Below are 17,982 nucleotides of genomic sequence, written 5' to 3' on the forward strand. Positions count from 1 at the left end.
TGTTCAGCTGCAAAAGTAAAGCACATTCTGGGGCTACCCAAACTCCTCAGCCTCACTCGAACAAAAGAGTTTAAATTCAGGGGGCGGGGGGGGAGTCTTTTTCTAAATCTCGGAACAGATGGTTCTTATGTGTACTGTACTTTCACCTATGATTTTCCCAAGGCCACAAAGGAGCCCAGACAGATGCTGATTTGGAGAAGTCCAGGCCATTTCTGCCATTTATTAACATTAACAGTGCTAAACAGGGTGGCAACCACAGTCATGTTGTTTCCACCTCTGTACACAGGGAATGCACACACAGCACACCAAACGCAGATGCTTATATATCATCTATAGAAATAACAAGGTCATTCTTGGGAATCACACTGCCAGCATTACACACCTTCACAGTGAAAACTGCTTTGGGCCCAAGAAACACCATGGATAATAACCAAGGTCAGCAATGTTATGATACTTCCCTGTTTGCTGTTCCAGCACACAGAAGTAACTGAAGTTTCTGTAAGACCCCTCCTTTCCAGACATTCTCAAGACACAACCAGAAATCAAAAATTTCCAGTTGCTGTTTAAGTCCTCAAGGTTAAATCCTGCTAGTATATATCTGCATACTTCACTAAAAAGCTCCATTAAAGCTAAGTAGATTTATGTCAGAGGAGCATTATGACACTTTCTTCCCCTTATGCACCCTTACCACAGACATACCAAGCACCTTTTTGAGAAACTTGTGTTTTGCATAACAGTTATAAAGGACACTACTAAAAAAGCAGTCTTCATTATTCACAGAAGCCTATATAAGTTACTAGGCTAGTCTTTCAGTTATCCAGTGTTATTTTCTGCAAAGAATATACAAGTTAATATAACCTTTTACAGCATCTACCCTTAAGATGCCTCCAAACTACAATGGGATTATAGAATTTGAAATCTGCTGAGGCCAATTAAACATTTCCTATTAGAATGACCTGAAAAATACAGGGTATGCCCATGTATTCCCTAGAAATTCTCATTTAGTGGGTTTCAGCTTTTTTTTCCTCTCTGCTGATTTGCAGACCCTTAAGCATTTCCCTTTGGATCCCCCAGTGTGAGCATACTAGTAATATCCTTGCCTTTCTTAATTACCTTTCTCAGATCTCTTAGAAGCAGCTAATAGACCTCCAGGGATCCATAAAGCATAATCTGAAAATGATGAGTTAATAACCTTGTAAGGACAGACCCTTAAGTGATTACCCTTCAAAGAAGGACATACTTTAATAACATTGGATATACTATATACAAGATGCTTATTCTTCTAACTTGCATAACAGAAATAACAACTGCAATCTCCGTAATCCTTTGAAACTACATTTGTTTAAACTGTCACAAAACCTGCCCAAAGCATGTTGGGGAAGTCAGGGTCGGCAGAATGGTGAATCCCAGGCTCAGTAATTACACACAGCTACAGTATGCAAAATATACTTGATGGTAACATTTATTTTTATATGGCTTCCTCCATGAGGAGGGTTACAAACTGCTTCATGCAGAGCCAATCATTCATACTTCAAGCAACTAGGGAAGGTGCTGAATGAAACCTCATTTCAAAAGGCAAGTAATATAGATTTTAGTACTGGAAGTTTTAATGATAATGCACACTAGAGAGAAATAGCACTTACAAAAATGTACTAATGATACTGTCTTTTCAATAGAGACATCAGAGCAATGATTTCTATGGCACTTTTGATCCTGGACTCTGAAGGTGAAATTTTCTGTTCAGGAGCTGATGCATAAGTTTTTATGAGGCTCTCATTAGCCTTAGCTTGAACCTTTCAGTGGCACACATGCTTTTGCTAGACACTACGCAGAAGTAAATTTGAGGCAGATGAAGCCTATTAAAAACCAACAAACTACAAAACCAACTCATCCACTCAGGATTTTTTTATCTGAACTCTCATGTGATGACTCACAACTGTTCTCAAACCCAAAGGAACACTGACCTGGAAAGTCATGTGAAGTATGTTGCAGACACACACAACTCTGGTTTGTAAAATCAAGTCTAGGTAACAGACTTGGCCAACAGGCAAAATCCAGGGTAGCTTTCTACAGTGTTGGGACACTGACCTATGAGAAAGAAAAAAAAAAAAGAGAATTCAAGACCACTTCTTCAAAGTGTGCAGAGAACCAGATTTTCAGGTGTTAATCCTCAACACCAGGTGCCCAATTCATGAGGTAATGGCATGGTTGTGACTCTAGCACCTCAGCAAGAAGGAAAAACAGTATGTGTTCTTTTAAGTCTTAGTCCTGCTTGTGAGGGCTGAAATCTTTGAAAAACCTGGTCCTTGCTGACTAAACAAATAAACTGTGTATTGTTGGCTATAATCTGCAGCTGAAACTTGTCTTTTAAATTATACACAGAACAAACTCAAATGCCATCCATGCTTCAAAGGGTTTTCAAGAAGGTATTTAAACGTTTCTGTGAACAATTTGCAAAGTGAAAAAATGCAAACCTGTTTCAAAAGTTCTTTGACTCAGGCACCAGCTCTATCTCTACATTAAGTTTTCATACCTCCATGCATAAAGAGCAGATGGCCAGTGCAGGCAGGCAGTTTTCAGTAGGGTTGTCTCAGTCTCTCAGTCATAGGTTTATTTGAGCAGCATGTGCCATTCCCTGTTTTACAGAAATATCCTAAGCCCAACAATCAGGATTGCTTAACTATTTCACATAAAAGATGAGGAAGAAACACAGACAATATAGGAGTTCATTGAATTATGCTGTTACTTGGCAAGAGTCATCTGTCGACCTGCCACTGGGATGCCTGCTGAAGAGTAATGCAAAAACTGCACGTCAGCTGCTGGATCTAAATGACAGCAGGAGGAGGTACGGGTTTAGTTGCCTATGGAATAAACCCAAAGTATTTAAACTTTCAACACGTACTTTCAAACCTCTCACTGGCCCCTTCCCCCACAGCGGAGACTGTGTGACAGCAATCATGTAGTTTGTGACATGTTTCATCACCAAAAGGCTACTACCACCAAGGGCTCTCCCTCTTTAAACCAGCACAGTGGTTTCCCTCTTCATCTAGAGTTATGCAGTTGCTGTAGCTAAGGCTGCATTAGCGCAGACAGTAAGAGAAGAAGTGGAAGCAGTTTCATAGTAACTTTCAGCATTGACACCTGTGCTATTGCACCAGGGCTAGTTGAACAGGGGAATAATTTCGGAAAGCTGCCAGTCTAGGCAAGGCTATAATGGAGGGACTCTCACCATAGATGTTTCATTATGCAAGAGGTGGTTTATCATGGGTTGGCTGCCATCACTGTCACAGTGATAGACAGGAACACAGGAGACCTCAGCTGTAATCTGTTTTCCCTTGCACTGAAGAATACCAGGCAGAGTCAATAAATACGAACCATCCTCTGCTCAGGGGTATCTGCAATCTACCATGGGTTCATAGCAATAATGTTTTTCAAAGACATTCATGATTGTTATACTTGCCTTTTCTTCCTGTCCATCAACCTGCACTTCTATTAAACTTAAACAATAAGGAAGGGGGAAAAGGGATAACAAAAGAAGGGAAGGGGAAATTCTGAGCTTGAAGGCTGAGCCATTTTCCCCCCAAATGACAGTCTTCATTCAGAATACTGAATGTCTCTGTGAACATGACACACAAGCAGCATATACATGCCATTTTGTGGGTGGCATACAAAAACATGCCGAACGCTTCAGCTCCATAAACAGGGATTGATATTTAAGGAAAAAAAACAAAACAAAACAAAACATAAGAAGGTTCATCAGAGGAGGTTCATCATTCCCAGCAGGAAGGGAATAACTTTCAGTGGCTTCACTGGCTATTCAGACACCTGCAAAAGACTTGTTTTCACAGTCCTGTGAAAACCTGAACACCATCTGCTCCGTGCTGTACATCATGTTAGAAAGCTTCTATAGCTAAAAATAACACTTTTGCCTTTCAAATTTTTCAATTGGCTGAATTCTGACTTCCCAAGCATCACTCCTCTTTGCAAGTTTAACTTGGTATAATGTAGATGGAAATAGTGCAGAATGCTTCAAGCTGCCTGGCTCTGAAGGAACAGAAAGAACTTAATCTTAGAGGTGGAAAAGGAGGGAAAAAGAAATGCTTTGTTGTAACACACTCCTCCTTGTTCAAAAGACTGTGCAAGACCTCAAAGTTTTGACAACACAGCTGCATTTATATCTACTTGTGATGAGAGTTCCCATCAGCTCAAACCTCACACATTATGCCTGGCTGGTAATTCATTACTTATTATAATATAGAAGCACTTTTTAAATCACAGCAGTTCCTCTTTAATGTTATCTTTCCCCTCTACCCTGAACATGCCAACTAGCTTACATGCCTTAGTGGAGATGTGCACACTACTGAGCTCCAGGGCTGCATCCCCTAGCTGGTGAAAAGAAACAGCCCGTTTATTCCAAATAGGGACCCAAGATAGGTGCTCTCAATTGTACTCTGAAGCAGCCTCTCTCCCCAGCCACTACAGAGATAGCCATGAAGGAACAAAAGCATAAAGCAGGGCTCCATTCAAGAATTAATACTCTCATTTTAACTCAACAAGCTCGATCTTCCCTATTTACAGCCCGAATTACCTCCTTTAACACTGAAGCAATAGTGGGAGAACACTGTCACTGCTTTCTTCATGGTAAGCAGACAGGTGCATGCTGCTTGTTGGAGGAAAAAATGAGTCTCCTAATAGGATAATATAGTTTGGATTATATTAGTTATGGAAAAATTGAGATGAGAAAGCCTCAAGGGCATAATTATCAGGAGACACAGGGCTGATTACTACAAAGTGTTGAGCATCTGCAGTTCCAGACAAAGTCATTGGGTGTTACATGTGCTTCATAATGACCCCAACTGCCCTTTCAAAAATAATGGACAAAAGGTAGATTTTTCTACAGCTACACATCAGACAAAGTTTCCTTCACTGAGTATTTTTTTAAATATACATTTAAAAAATATACAATTCATAATTCTAGCCATTTAAACCTCTATGAGTGCACAGAACAACAATACAATTATTTATAATCCATATATAGAATGCAGAAATTATATAAAACTCCATGAACATGCACTACTGTATACTCATACAAAGCAACAATATTATGGAGACATTTCTTGAAGGAAGATCAATTCTCTTGACCAACATAATGGAAAGAAATTTAGGGCTAATGAAAAGATCAAACAAAATTCAAAGACTTCCAGGTATTTCTCAAATTAGAGATCAGAGGAAAAGCGCTTTTATGTCACTGGGATTTTCCAGTGTGTCTATGGGACCAGAACACTCTGTACAATTTAGCAGGACCAGGGCTATATTCTGATAGTGGGGTAAACAACGGATCATGCAGTACTAGGTGCACCTACCAGCGTGCTTGGAAGCCTGTACTATTATCCCACAGTGAAAACAAAATTACTGCAGTGCAAAGGAACAAGATAAAAACTTGGTGATTGAGTGCGTTCTTGAAAAACCTTTGCACCTGTGCCAAGGGAACATCTCTGCTGGTATCATCCCAGATAGGAGCCCAGAGCAAACAGGATGAAGGGCAAAAGGCGGAACTTTTAGCAGAAAGTCCATCAATGATACTTTAAGTGACTTAAACTGTGAGCCAAGAAATGAATAAATTATAACATCAAAGACTGCACTCATATAGGTCACAGGTTGTTAAATTAATACTTATTTTATGTTGGGAGCTCATTACCTACAGAAATGTTTATGTGCTCTCTAGCAAAAAAAAACGCACTTTCTTTTTTTTAAAATTACTGTTATTGGCCTTTCTACTGATGGGGGAAAACACAGAATCACACAAAAATGCCAAAATCACAACGTAACACTTCAATGTGTCCATCAGCTAATGCTAATCTATAATTGAACACTATGTAGGTACTCAGGAAATCCATTAATTTATACAGATTTTTCCTTCAGGATCAGTGCTTCAGGTTACTTTACATAAGGAAATGCATTCAAGGTCTAGGACACTTAAAAAGCCCATGGATTTTCAGAAATACTTACTGGGTATTTCAAGACAGACATTTGACAACTAGGATACTTGATAACTTCAGAAAGAGTACACCCACTGAAGATGTCCACCACTGAAAATGTCTGCAAAGACCTAAAAGGAATTGATTGATTTTCAAAATCAGTCAAAACTTGTTCAGAAATGTGATCCCAAGGTTTAACCCTAGCCATTTCTTTTCTTTACACAGTCGGCCCTATTGTTCAACTGTGAAACAAATTTGGCAAGGAAGGCAAATATATTAAAGCTCAATAGATGTTTTAACAGTTTTTAATGTTATTTGCTAACTGTCTCTACTTACCAAAATGAAGTTGTAGGGTAAGAAAATGGAGACAAAACCGAGAAAATCACATCACAATTGAAAACAGAAAAAGGAAATCTTACATCTCCAGTAGAGAGGTACTTTTACTTCCTCTGAGTCAAAATGCTTTGCTGTGAAGACCTACAACTCCAGCTGCTTTTGAAACAAAACTCCCAGCATTCCCTGATGATAAGCAAAATGTCAGAACAGGTTCAGTGGTATGCCCAAATGACAAGCACAGGGGAATAAGGCACTACTGGTACAACTCAGAACAGACGGAAATGCTCTGCAACACAGAATTAGTCCTTAAATTTATTGAAAAATACATTTCTTTGCAATACTACACTGTAAGCCAATTATCTTTCCCAAAGACTCCTAATTTCACAATTACTAGTTTCCTCCACCGGCCCCAGTTGTTCATATGGATTCTCACACATACAGTACTCTGGTTTGCACTTCTCTCTTTTGTAAGAAGTTGGAGATTAAAAGTCTTTTGAAATCTTTTCACTGCCAGAAGAGACTGACCAATGAGAGCATGAGCTTGGTAACATACCACAGGAGAAAAACCTTGTTTGAGGACACAGAGAATCATCTGCATGTGTGACAGCAATCCAACAGAGATTTTATTAATGGTGACATACAGATTTATTGCTGTGCAGCTGAGAACAGAAAGTGCTCCAGTCTGTGTACACACATGGTAGTTGCGAAGAGTCTTTCCTAGTACGTCAGCCAGCGCTCGTTGTCAGTTGTGGGTTGCTTGTTATGATGGATGGTTCAGGCTGACTAAGATAAGCACACCAGGTGGCCAGCCCTACCTGGAAATTATCTAAAGAACTATCCCAAGTAATAAGTCTACTGTCACTTGTCATGGTTTAACCCCAGCCAGCAACTAAGCACCACGCAGCCGCTCACTCACTGCCCCCCCCCACACCCAGTGGGATGGGGGAGAAAATCGGGAAAAGAAGTAAAACTCGTGGGTTGAGATAAGAACGGTTTAATAGAACAGAACAGAAGACACTAGTAATGATAATGATAACACTAATAAAATGACAACAGTAATAATAAAAGGATTGGAATGTACAAATGATGCGCAGTGCAATTGCTCACCACCCGCCGATCAACACCCAGCTAGTCCCCGAGCGGCGATCCCCCGCCCCCACTCCCCCCAGCTTCTATACTGGATGGGACGTCCCATGATATGGAATACACCGTTGGCCAGTTTGGGTCAGCTGCCCTGGCTATGTCCTGGGCCAACTTCTTGTGCCCCTCCAGCTTTCTTGCTGGCTGGGCATACAAAGCTGAAAAATCCTTGACTTTAGTCTAAACACTACTTAGCAACAACTGAAAACATCAGTGTGTTATCAACATTCTTCCATACTGAACTCAAAACATAGCACTGTACCAGCTACGAGGAAGACAATTAACTCTATCCCAGCTAAAACCAGGACATCACTGAAAAGAACTAGAGCAACTGAACTTCTGCTGCTTCTCTTGGATTAAGACTTCAAGAAAACTTCATGAAAATAGTTTTACAATGTAAGCAAAAAGATGATACCAAATCACTACCTGCCTCACAGATCTGCTGAGAACTTGAGGATGAGGACTGATAAGCAGAGTTTATTTTCCTTATTAGCAGAAATGGGAAATAAGGCACGCTGGAAAGGCTACATGCCTTAAAAGGGCACCATGTTTAGAATGCCTTGAGTACAGGCTCCATGAGAGCACTCAGAATTGGCACTCTGAGCTAAAAGAAACTCAAATTATTAGTCTGCTCTGAAAACTGAAACTGATGTGGTTTAGCCCCAAAAAATTAAAGCACCACACAGTCTGCAGGACAAAGCTGAAGTGTATCAGCAAATCTTTTAGCTTCTTTACAACTCTTAACTCTTAAGCATTTTAAGATTTTAAAAATTAACTGCTTATCCCATGCTTTTTCTGAAGGAGACATGCCATTTCATGAGACCTATGCATATTCCTATATATGTCTAACTAGCAGGAGATTTCTAGAAAATACTGTTTCTAATAGTTAGGAATCCTAGTGTGCATCTGTTCCTCGTTCCTCTTCTGCTTTGCAATGTTTTCAATTACAAACTATATCTGAATTTGATTTCCTACTTCCACTGGTCTCCTTGGTCCTCAGAGAGCCAAAGTCACCACTGAAATCTTGGCAGAGGCCAAGCTTTAAGGTGGAGTAATTCATCAGTAATGCAACCCATTAGAATTGCAGATAAACTGCTTAAGTGCTAGATACATTTATGCAAGTTGTATTTGAGAACTTCTTGTCATTGATTTATCCTTTGCCAACCAGTTAAGCCCTCTGGAACAAAACACGGACTTTCAAAAAGCTACTATCATTCCATTCAGCAACACAACACCTGTGAGTGAGAGTGAATGCTACTTTTATAGGCATTCTTCCTTACCCTGAAAGGGAAAAGAATACAGATTATTGGTATGAAGAATTTTTACTATTTACTTTTATTTCATTACTTGACTTCACAAAAGCATTAATTCATTGAATTTTTAAAGTCAAAACCACTGATGAAATGGTATCACCCTTTACTGTACTATGAAGTGCTGCCTGCCGCTCTCCAAAGGCACTGCTCCAAATTAAAAGATGATTAGACTCTCTAAGGTGACCTTGTGAAATAGCAGTAATGTGTTTACTTTCTCTGCCTTCCAAATCAACCTTGCTCAATTTAGAAGTAAAGAAAAGATGGTTCTCCTAATTGTCCGCCCTGAAAACTCCAACAGTTTTCTGAGACTCCAGCAGAGTCTTTCAGGCTTGTGCATCAGCAACAACAATAAAGACAGGGAAATAGTTAATGATTCTCAATGAAGTCAGCAAATAGTTAATGATTCTGGGAGCTACCTGCAAGCAGAATAGACTCCAGCTCACTCATCCACAGCTGTGCTGAATCTGCAAGGCTGACAAATAAAAAGCAGTAAAAGTTTATTTTTGTCACCAAAATGATCAGGTGTAATTCACAACACACAGACACTTCAGAGCTGCTCTGCAAGAAGGTGACTTATCTGCAGCTTAATTTCATACAGCAATAAACCAAAGGTTTTCTCTGCCTTCTTCCTGAAACAGCACCCATTATAGGAGATATATGTTAGCATGAGCAGCAACTCAAGAAATCCTCCCTGGGATGTGAGGCCAATTGGCTTTATTTTAATGGAGTTCAACATGATCCCTAACAGTTGGCTTCAGTCATGGCCAATGCAATTGGCTCCCTGTACTTGGGAAAATCTTAAATTCCCCTCCAGAGCAAAAGACTAACCTGCATTCCCACCAGGCTCACAAAAGATTACCAAGAATCAGCGTTCTTCCACCTGAGAAAACAGAGCTAGATGAACATGGCACCGAGTCACTAGTTAATCTCCTATTGAGACGGAAGCAGAAGTAGCAGTTGTCAAACCTACTTTTCTACCATTGAGGCTCAACGCTTTGCCCATCACAAAACTGGCCCTAAGAAAACCTGGGTGAAACTGCAAAGTTGAAAGTTCAGCACTGATTGGATTGCACTCCCAAATGCTGCTAGCAATCCCTGGGGACTCAGCACTCACTGGACAATGGTAGCTGCCATTGTCCAGAATAAAACGTCTCTAAATTACAGCCATTTTCTATCCACGCATCAAAAGTCACAGGAATATCTTTTCCATGACATCACTTATCTACCTTTGTCCCATGCTGCTCCTAGCAGCAGGAGACAAGCTGCCCTTCACAGTTTAGGGATAGCCACTGGAAAAGTGTGCTGCTGAGTGGAAATTAAAACTGTAGTAGCCATTAAGCTGGGGAAAATACATTAATTTTAAGAAATATATATGACAATGTTTATTCCACCTTTTTCTACACAACACTCATTTAGGTATTCCTAACAAGATGCATGTTTCTTGCTCACACACATACTCTTCCACATTCAGATGCAACCCCAGCCTGATTCCAAACTGGTGCTTGCATCAGTGGGCTGTGCTGTATTTTGAGACTGGTCTTCTTTAACACAGCTTACTCAAGAGGGAATACACTCTACGTTTCCATGTGCTGCATAGGTGGAAAAAGCATTTCCAACAAAAGAAATCTATTCTTTTGCTTTTGTTGCCAATGTCTGAAACAAAAGGTCACATGGAATGCACCATGTGGAGCAAAATAAGGTATGTCAGCTTTATTTTTTCATTTTGGTAAACAAATTTCACACACACACACCAGTTTCTCTTGGTTTGGGTTTTGTTTGTTTTTTTTTTTTTAATTTAACTAACAATCTGCTCAATTTTAGAGAAGGCTACCGAAATGAACTAACTATAACACCACTGATTACCTTTGCATGGCATCCTCTTAAGCCCAGCTGCAAGTCAGAAGTAAACCCGGACATTCGTTTTCTCTTTATTTTCAGGCAAGCAGGCCTATCTGCCTAACTTTATTCACCACCCTTGGGAGGTATTCCTGCTGCCTCAGTTTTAGGATACCAAAAGGTAGCCTCTGTGAAGAGATTAATTTCCATGCAGATAAAGGAAAGAAAGAAGTTTTCCTGGAGGGTAGTTCAGAGCAGGACCTATAACTGGGCCCTCAGAGTACCGCTTCTCATAAAGCTCTTTCCCCACACTGAGTAATCAGGGAGAGTAGAAAGGCTAACTTCTTAAATTATGTCCCTTAAATTAGGCAGTTTCAGTATCTTCTTATGGCTGAAATAGAACATTTGGGGTTTTGAAGCTTTTGCTGATTTTTTTTATCCTTGAATTCAATCAAAACCAATCTATTTGCATAAAAAACCCATTTGAAAATAACTAGCTAGGAGTGCCAAATTGTCAGCCCTGGAAGAAACATTTTTTATGAGCAGTATGGAGTTCTCATGAGCAGAGGCAATGGAAAACTGTCAGCATAGTCACACTTTCAGTACACTTCATATATGCCTGGCATGTAAAGACAACCTAAAGTGATGGGAGGAAAGGATTAATTTCAATACTTTTCAAAATTGTACCATCTCTGCTAAAAATGGTAAGAAAGGTGTAAGTATGTATCAGCATGGACTGTCCTTTATTAGGAACTAGAAAAAAATATTTTTATTCATTTCCCATAGAATTCTAACTGGTAATTAGCTTCACAGAGATCACAAGCTATGTAATGTAACTTCTGACTATTAACACTCTGAAATGTATCAGAAAAACAGGGAACTTACAGTAGAAACTTTCTGTAACTCATGGTTGGTTTTCGGATTGTCAGAGGGAAGAATAAATGCAGTAACTTAATAGGAAAATATAACAGCCATTATGTACTTAACAATAGCTCACGTGCAGTTTCAGACTTGAGAATATCCAGCAAAAGCAATTAAATACACACCTAACTTTAAGTAATCCCACTGGAATCTACTACATCTAAAAAGTAAGCAGTAATCATGAAGCAAAATGTTACTCCTCATTCTGAAAGTATATTTCTATAACTGAATGTCCTAAATGAGGCAAAGGAAGAATTTAATTGTGAATTTCTCACTGTTGAAATTATTTGCCTAATCTTTGAACTATTAGTTTAAGTCAAGTGTGTGTGTATGTATCTATGTGAAAGGGGACAAAAATTGCCTTGCTTTCATCCTGGAACGCATTTGCTTACATGTTGAAAACCCCAGTGTTTCTGGAAAGCGAAGCACAGATTACAAGAGACCTCTGAATGACAACAAAATTAGTGGTAGGAAAAGTATTTTGCAATTATCTTTCTCAAGTACATTCCTAATACTGATTCTAGGTCATCTTAAAGTCCACCCACTGACACCCTCGACTTTTTCTCATATATCAACCCTTCTGAGAAAGAGTTGTTTTGTTGCACATTATGCTGTTCAGCTGTGGTTTGGTACAACCACTGCCTTTTCTCATAGCACAGCCAAGATAAACACCAAGCATCTCTTTTGCTTTTCTGTGATAGAATTACTGGATGAAGAACTGGGGACACAGTGTGTGGACATCTTATTTAAATAATGGATGAGGGAAGATCCCCCATGATGGATGAGGTGCTCAGCGGACTAGCTTCCCTAATAACTCACTAAACCCAAACAGCTCATCATTTTTTTCCTCACAGAGCTCAGAAAACCATGCATAATTCTGTCTTTCAGTTGCTTTGAGAATGAACACTGGGGGTTTGATAGAGGGTGGTAAGTTGGCGTTTCTCTCACAAGGAGTTTTCTGATAATAGCAAGTGTAGAGAATACCCAGGATTACAGAAAGGTTTCTAGTCTGGGTTTATATGAGATGATTACAGTCAGCATTTTTTATGCACTGATCAGATCATCGACCCAGGCAGTAAGGTTCAGTGAGAACTGAGACTGTCAAAGATCATTCTTTTGGCTGCTGCTTGGACATAGCCGAGGTCAGGCCTATAGCACAATGTCCACTTTGATGGCATAGTAACAACATCTATGTCCTTGCAAAACACGTACCTTCTACTCTGCATCACAAGACTCCTCCCTGGTGCATCCGGGCAGCCAGCATTGCTGTCTGTAACCCAGTGACAGTAGTGAACAGGGTCAGCACCACCAGCAGTCTGAAACAAAGGACAACTTTGTCATTATTCAGAAATTACATTCATAATAGCAAACTGAGAATCAGGCTTGTGTAGATTCTAATGAGTCATAAATCAGGTCCGGAGGGTCACAGTCAGATGCTACTGTGATGGCTTGACCTTGCAGGTGGGCATAGCAAGCTCATGACCCTTGCTGCCTTCCCTATCTGTCCAGGCAACTGAAAACTCCTCTTTGAAAGAAAAGTGACAACTGTCTTATAACTAGCTTAGGATTTTGAGTTACTAGGAATCACGTATACTGCTAAAAAAAAGACACAGGGCAACCACCTTAACGACAAGGGTGCTTAAAGCTCCTCACATGTGTCAGACCTCTTGTTCCACTCCTGCTACAGCAACACACATGTTGGGGCTTTCCCCCCACTTCCCCTTTATCATATTTTAAAAAGTACTGAGTCTGTTAATTAGTGTCGAAGAAATCATGCAAAACTAGCTGAAAGCAGCTTTTCTGCCACTGATCACTGACAAGCTATTAGGTCTGACATTTCCTTCAGCACAGTATTCCTTTGATTAATGCAGCTGCACAATTATTTTTTTCAAAATTTGTATAATACTCTCCCATGACAGGAATTGAATTATAAATATAAGACAAAGATTAGGAAGAGGTGGACTTTCAGTACAGGAAAAAAGGTATAATGAGGTTCACAGTCACAGTCAGGGAGGCTGTTATACTAGCTGTGGATCTTGGACAGTTTATTACCGACTAAGGTAATAACAAGGATCTCTTAAAAGGCAGAGTGGGGTCAGCAGCACTTTCCTGTGATGGGGGCCTGTTGTTAAAAATACTCAGAGGACAGGAGAAGCATTTCACTTGTGGCAGACCGCATGCAGCAATTCTTATTAACTGGACTATGAGAAAATGGTAACTGGTATGGCAGAACCCTTGTGGGAACTAAGACAGTCGGAAAGCAGCAGGCAGTGCTGCACAGAATGCCTCAGGCTCACAACCTGATATTCACCTAACACATCCTTACTCCCCCTCCCCTCCTTCGCACTGCCATGTTTCTTTTCTCTCATCTTTTTCTCTCCCACCCCTACCAAATGCTAGGGTCCTGTAAGATCAGTGGTCCCTCTTTTTCTGATAGTTAAACCAGGTCTTCAAAAATAACCACAGCTCTCTCTAAACCAAACTTCACATCAACCTTAGGACACTGCCATACAAACTACGTCTTATGAGCCATATAGTCACATCCCTTTTTGTCCTACTGCTGCCCTTCCAATGGCAAAATGGGAGGAAAACAACTTCTTTACCCACTGCAGTCATGCTACAACTCACAACGCGATCAGGATTCTGGCTCCCTTCTCTCCCTGCTGAGGTTATTTTCTCTCTTTTTCTTTTGCCTGCCTGACTCAGGCTCAGCATAAAAAGGGGTACAAAGGCTGCCTCCTTGACTGATCCCTTGAACAATCTCCCAGCTCTCTCTTCTGTGAGACTGCCAACACTTCTTCAAACGACTTACACAAAAATAAAGCCCCCCCCTTCAGCGTTTCAATCTGAATTATTGAAAATAAGTAGCTATTTTTTATTTATCTTCTTGTTCTCTGCTGAGTCAAGCTGCCTCCAGCTGTCTATCCCAAAGCTCAACGTATGCTTCAGCCTCCTTTGAGCAAAACAGATTTTCTTGTCTTCATGCTTATATACATGAAATGTAAGAGAAACTTCACAGTTATTCTGCAGTTTGTATTTTCAAGTCTGAATGAATTTGCCATAAGAAATACTCAGAGGGGTTTAGTCTGGATTTTTATTTTCAGCTTTTCTTTGGCAAAAAGCCACCACTCTGTTTCTGTGTAAACATGATCCCTTGTCCAAAATCATCAACTGGAGATGTTGGACTGAAAAGTGGAACACTTGGTTGGTTGTTGTTTCCAAAGCTTTCTATATGGGTCAAGGTAAAACCAAAACCCTCTGATGACTCTGCCTGGGGTTCTTGAGGAAATACATCATACATGACCTTACAGTATGTCTGTGTCCATCTATCCTTCTGCTCTCGTTCCTTCCTTTCCTCAAAGTGTATTTTTAATCCATTATCAAGTTTGAAATATAAGCAGTTCCAAAAAGTTGTACAAAAAAGGCCGACACATAGAAGACAGTCATCTTAGCTGTAAAGTCTTAGACCCCAATGAATGTTTTTTTCCCTACATACTAAAGATAACGCAAGCTATAAAATCCACTCACTCCTTAACGCACAGAAATCTAATCCAAACCAAAGATCGACCATGGGGCCCAATTTTAGAGGACTAAACCACTTCACTAGACCCACTGTTCATTGAGCTATCTGCCTGAGAAAGGCCATCCTATGTCTGACAGGTGGGTAGGTCTAGCAACATACTGTATCTATGGACAGGGATATTCCCTTGAAACAGACAGCTTCAAATTCCTTTTCACTTCAGTCCTAAAAGTGAAACCTAGGTCTCCTCTGTCTACACCAGGTACCCTTGCCACCAGGCTGCTAGCTACTCTTTTGCTACAGTGTCTGTCACTTTCATTTGCTTCTGGATCTGCGTAATTTCCTGGACACTAATGAATTTCTATGCAAGGTTCCAGTTTCAGTGAATCAGCTTTTTCTAATGAAAAATGACACTGACAGAAATTTCTCTGCCAGCTCTCACATTGGATAACCTTCAGCAACTCAATTCACATCTTTGTCTCCCCGTCTTGAAACAGGGTAATAATGCTGACCTCTTTCTTATAACCTTCTCTGAGATCTGTGGACAAAAGCATTGTGTAAGAGCGAAGTATCATTATTATTTATTATTCTAAGCATCACAGAGATGATAAAGGAAAAGCAAAACATTAACTATGATATTCACTGAGGTAACAAAATAAATCCGTTCCTCTGGCAACACTTTTTAACTGTTACAGCTCAGACTTTTTTTTTTCCTTTGGGTAACTATCTAAAGGATTGGTATAATTTCCCAATATAAAAACTGAAAAAAATACTTTATCCCTTAAAGTTAAGTAGGCAAAACCAACAGAAAAAAACATTATTTTTGTAAGCATACAAACGGCCACTGATACTTTTGTCTCACAGCAAGATTTTTTGTTTCCAGCATTTTCCTGAGCACACAAAGAATCAGTCATGAAAAAATCTCCATATTACAAACAACACATCCAGAATTTTACACTTTAGTGGTAAAATTCCTTGGTACCTCAGAATAAAACTTAAATTCTACTAACAAAAGCAAATTAAGCACTCAGTATCCTGCCACTTATATCATCAGCAAAAAACCCACACAGAACAATGTTTTATGGAATAAATTTCCATAGTAAAGTATCTATGTATTTAAATATCATTCAGCAGAGATTACCACCCAAAGTTATTTCTCCCCACATTTCAGTGAGACTGTAAAATTTTACAAGGCACAGAAATGTTCAAGACAAAAAAAAATAATCCACTCCCTTCTGCAGATAAGCTCTGGAGGTACAAAAATGCCACCTAGGCTAGTAGTGATGACACTTTCTAAACACCAGTCCCATGAGGCTGAAGGGCCTGTAGTCACATTGAGAGCTTCTGTTAGAAAGGCTTAGATCTCTCCATTACTTAAAAGGGACTATTTTTCCAGTAATCGTTCACCTACTGCGTCAAATTCTCTGGATGATGAGCTCTAGCAAATATTGTTGCAGTGGTTTAAACCAGTCCCTCTTCTCACTAACTGTACCTGTCCTCACACCCTGGCTGGGATTGTAGTGTGACCCCAGAGATGCTCCTGTGTGGGAAACATCAGCACCAGCCCTGGCTGCTCCACTTGAAATCCAAACTGTTGCCTGAAATCACCAAGCAGGGCAGCTTTCTATTCAATGCCCAGACTGTGAAGTGGACCAGAGAAGGTACAAGTGCAAGTCTCATCCTAGCTGACCTGGCTATAGGAACTGGGACCCCTGGAAAAAAGGCAGTAGCAAAGTCACAAGAGTGTGGTGACACCTGAAGCCCCCATTTTTTGGTGACATCAAGATAGATCAACTAGCTAAGATTGAGGCCTTGTGCCAACAAGCCCATTAGTTTGAGATACCAAAGAAAGCACACACCATCAAATCTCAAGAGAAAAGGCCTACTTTACTTGATACAATCCTGACTTCCTCTGGAACAGGACAGAGACTTCACCTTACATTAGTTCTTTATGTCATATTTCCTTCGTGTTTCATAATGATCAGAACTTAAATGTATGAACTCTTTCTTATTGTAAAACCTCTGCACAGAGATGGTGCCAAAAAAGCCTCCAAGTCCTTGCAAAAAGAATAGGAAGCTACATGTATCAAAATACATTTTGTAAGCACAAAGTTCCAGCTTACATGTCAATATAAATATAGAAAGCAAGAACACCTAGCAAGTAAGGAAAGAACAATATTATATTCACTGACATTCAGGCTGCTGCAGTAGGTTTTGTGCTGATCTTCCTTTTCCCCACATTTCCACCATCTTTCAATTAGCTGAGTACCAAAGCATAAAAAACCTTTCCAGAATCAAGGGAAATAGGGCAAATTATTTCTCCTTTGCTACCTACATCTTCCTTTACTACATTTTCCATTTCCAGAGTCTTTTTCAATTAAGAGGCAATATAGCATGACCATAAAAATTATCACAGGCTCCTAAAAGATCCACTTGGCTTTGGAAAGAGCCTTTAAAACGTTCGATAATTTCTGTCAGAGTGTTCAAAAGTCATTTAAAACCTTTGGAAGAGATTCAAACTCTGTGCCTGAGAAAGAGAATTATTTCTGTAATTGAAGGAAGAACAGCAAAACACAAGTTCTGTAATAGCACGTGGACTCCTGGGAGATTAAACAATCAGCTACTTTGTCAACTCAAAACATAAATCTGGGCTGCTTTTTTCTGCATTTGTTGGTTTCAAGGTGATAACTTATTATTTAATTAAATACAATCAGAGAAGTTTGCATAGGAAGTTCCAGATCCCTAAAAAACTGTGTGTAGAAGCCAGCGAATCTTCAGAGATTAATTTATAGAGAGGGGAAATGAAAGTTAGCCTTCCTGCCAGTCTGTAAGTAATTTCATGCTATCTACAAACTGAATGCATCTACCTGTGCTACACTGTGAGTTACGTGCATACCTCAGGCACAGAGCTGTTCATTTAAAGAGACTTATTTCTAGC

This window comes from Aquila chrysaetos, chromosome 11 (assembly GCF_900496995.4).
Source record: "Aquila chrysaetos chrysaetos chromosome 11, bAquChr1.4, whole genome shotgun sequence".
NCBI lineage: Eukaryota > Metazoa > Chordata > Aves > Accipitriformes > Accipitridae > Aquila > Aquila chrysaetos.